The 3,451-nt window shown below is 38.1% G+C and overlaps 1 pseudogene; it reads right to left on the bottom strand.

The window, feature by feature from the left end:
• Positions 1 to 1,397: 1,397 nt before the first annotated feature.
• LOC142611958 (putative purine permease 10) lies at positions 1,398 to 3,002 on the bottom strand (annotated as a pseudogene).
• Positions 3,003 to 3,451: the final 449 nt, after the last annotated feature.

The following is a 3,451-nucleotide window of genomic DNA, read 5'->3' as shown; positions in this document are numbered from 1 at the left end:
TCCGGCCTACTTGGGGCGTTGCTACCTTCTGGCCCTTCCTGGTTCCTTCTCTCCACGCTAGTTCCTTCTTAGTCTTCAACCTCGGTGTTAGCGCCCGCGTTCCTTTGGCGCAATTGCTCTTCCAAATCCTGGTTCTGTTTGGTGAGGCGTTCCACAATGGCGGCTAGAGTTTGGACTTGTCTCTCAAGTACCGTCGTGCGTGGTTCATCTCCTTGAACGTTGTTGGTGGTCGTCATCAAGCGAGTGAGTACCATGCAACTCTTTGTCCGGGAAGTGATAGCACGGCTTTACAAGTTGCTAAAGTTTCCCACAGACGGCGCCAACTAATGATGCTGAAAATCATCAGTAAGTCACACGGTCCTCACGTGCTCCCGATAGAGAACCTGCACAACATAAAAGCCGAAGACCTTAGGAAGAGTACCGGTGTGGTACTGGCCAAATACCCTCCAATGGTCAAGTTAGAGAAATCGCTTGTTCACAACTCTAGAATGTCAGAGTTGGGATGAATTATGCGTACCTTGATTTATGAGGGTTTTGGGGTATTTATAGTAGTGTGGGGTTGACATCCGTGCCTTGGCCAAGAAGTTATTTCCTTATAGACGGGAACCTCTTCGATTTTGTATATCTCCTAGAATTTTTTTCCTTGTAGGAGTCTTCTTGATTAGGGTTAAGCGTGTGGCGCAAGAAGTCTCCTTACACACATATGTGTGGAGATCAAGTAAGGCCACATCAGACTAGACGAAGGTTCGCTAACCTTTGTCAACTTGTTCTCGTCAGCTTATGGCGTCGTCCTTTTGTTAGGGTCGTCAGCTTATGGCGTCGTCCCTTTGTTAAGGTCATCAGCTTCGTTATGAAGCTGTAGACTTCATGATGTAGTCATTTGTAGACCCCGATGAGATTATTTCATTGCCTTTTTCTCGTTATGGTTTAACTACAAAATTATCCTTATCAATTATATTTCATTTTTCTTTTAGGTACAACTTTTTCAAATTGATATAAATTTAAATATATATTCTCAAATCGCATTTTTTCAAAGTACTTTTTTTTTTAAACTTCACTTTTTAGGTGCAGTATTTTCAAACAATCCCATTTTAAAAAATTTGAAAAAGAAAATTTTGTACCAACAAGCATTAACTTTTATGATAGATGTGGTAAAAAAAACCATAACTTGGAAGTTGGATCCCTATCATGCATCTTCCTCACGAGATTATTGTCATTCTTTTCAATTTTATTTTCATTTTTTTCCTGTATAGGAAATAAAGCCAAAATAGTGAAACAAAAATAGAGAAAGTTTCAGATTGAATGGGAACCTGCAATGCATAGCCGAAATTCCTGGGTTTTCAGTACACTTGAAAAACTAAATAAAAAAAATTAAAAAAAAAACACTATCCATGTCATCAACATACGTCTACAACGGCCCCTGCCCCGGAAGCCTTATTAGTACTGGTTTTGTTAACCTTGGATTTAGAGTCATCGAGATAGTGTTGATACATGCATGAAAGAAAACCCCAGATTGCTAACAACAGAGCCATCAACTTCACTCCATCCATCTTGTCATGAAAAAGTATTACCGCAAGAATGGGAACAACAGGCAAAGCCAATGTGCTAATGACATTGCTAAAGAGGGAAGATACCTCAAAAATCAACCCCAACATACCTATTGAAGAAATTTGACATGTCACAGCCGTCCATATTAGAGTCATCATATAGGATACCCTTCCTTTTCCATAATTCTCCATCTCTTTGCCCAACAATTTCCATTCTCCGCCTGCAAAAAGTCCTACTGAGCAGCAACATGTTGCGAAAAATGATGCATATATTTGCATATCCAACACAGCAGAGAAAGTTTCATCTTTTATTACTCTTTGGAAAGACATTTGTAATAAGGAAAGGTCTAATGAGTATGTTGCAGATGCACCGAGAGTGCAAAGAAATCCAATTACATACTTTCCTTTAGGGACTCCTATCATGTTTTCAGAGTCGGTATTGACTGCAAGAAGGGATGCTGATATGGTAAGAAGGAGGACAGAGTTGAGTATAATAGGAGTGATTTTTTGTGAATTGAGGAAATAGGAGAAGAGGGCATTAAAGGCCAACTGGGTTGCACTTAGTAGAGCATAAGTAGAGACAGGGAGGTATAAGAGTCCATATGAATACATCAGGTTATTAAATGTCAACATTAGGCCAAAACGAAGGCAGAGAAAGTCAAGGGTGTAGAAAGGTGGCGATTTCATGGAGGAAGTGTTTAAGGGGGGTGATTAGAGTGGATCTCAGCGAGAGTGAGAAGAAGAATAGGAGAGGAAGTAAAATTGGGAAGCCTGCTGATTGAACAAATGTTTCCATCCATTTGCTATTCCCACCTTGATCATAGTATAATCTTCCCAATCAGGGACGGAGCTAGGATTTCAAGTGAGGGGGGCGAGATATACTCAAACCCAAATGCTTAAAAAAATTGTTATAACCTAAACCTTTATATTGTAACTCTAGATTAACCCAATGAAAAACCTTTTTTTTTTTTATCCAAGCAACTTATAAAATTATATATATATCTGTGTGTGTGTTTATCCCAAACTTTTTTAGGGAACTTCATTGAACACTTAAGTTGCAATTATCCTACGCTAATACTTTAAGATAAATTTCATAAATCATTTAGAATCCAGACAGAAACTTATAAAAAGAATCAAAATTTAATGAAAATTTGAATAAAGAAATTGTATTTTTTTGTAAAAGCATGGAAACATTGAACAAAAATTGAGTATGAAAATTCAAAACCAAGTTTCATATATTTTATATTTTGCTTTTTCTCATTGGGCCAAGGGGGGCCATTGCCCCCCTTGGTCCAAGCATAGCTACGTCCCTGTTCCCAATAGAGTTGCTGTAGTCTGGCCAGCAACAAGAAAGGAGTAAGCGGCCACACGAAGCCACCACTTGTAATGTCCGAGTCTAGGAAGTTTCATTAGGTTGGTAACAAAAGTGCCTTGTATGAGTTTTTGCTCTGTCATTCATCAGCTAATCATGCACAAAACACACAAAGAAATTATATTCAAGTATTAGCCCATATAGTTGTAAACCAGTCCATAGAGAACAATTAATTAAGATTGGTTTCAATCATGTTGGAGTTGATTCTCAAGAAAAAATCATGTTGGAGTAGTGACTGCCTTAGTTGACATGTTTACTACATACAACCTGGAATGGATAATAGGAATACGTGGTTTTGGCTTTTGATTGCTGCCTAAAAGCTTAGGAGTAATAGACCATACTACATGCATGTAAATGTGGAGGTTTTCTTTATGTATGTTTCATTAATTACTAATACTACTTTAATGGTAGATATTGGTGCACATTCTCCTTTCTTCTATGGCCAGTTTGGTTTGAGAGGAAGTAGAATAGAGTTGACAAAAAATTGTTAGTTTGAAGAACTAGAATTGATATAGCTTGGATTCACTGATTA

Source organism: Castanea sativa, chromosome 10 (genome assembly GCF_040712315.1).
Source record: "Castanea sativa cultivar Marrone di Chiusa Pesio chromosome 10, ASM4071231v1".
Lineage (NCBI taxonomy): Eukaryota > Viridiplantae > Streptophyta > Magnoliopsida > Fagales > Fagaceae > Castanea > Castanea sativa.
The sequence above is the reverse complement of the archived record's forward strand: the minus strand, read 5'-3'. Positions and strand labels throughout refer to the sequence as shown.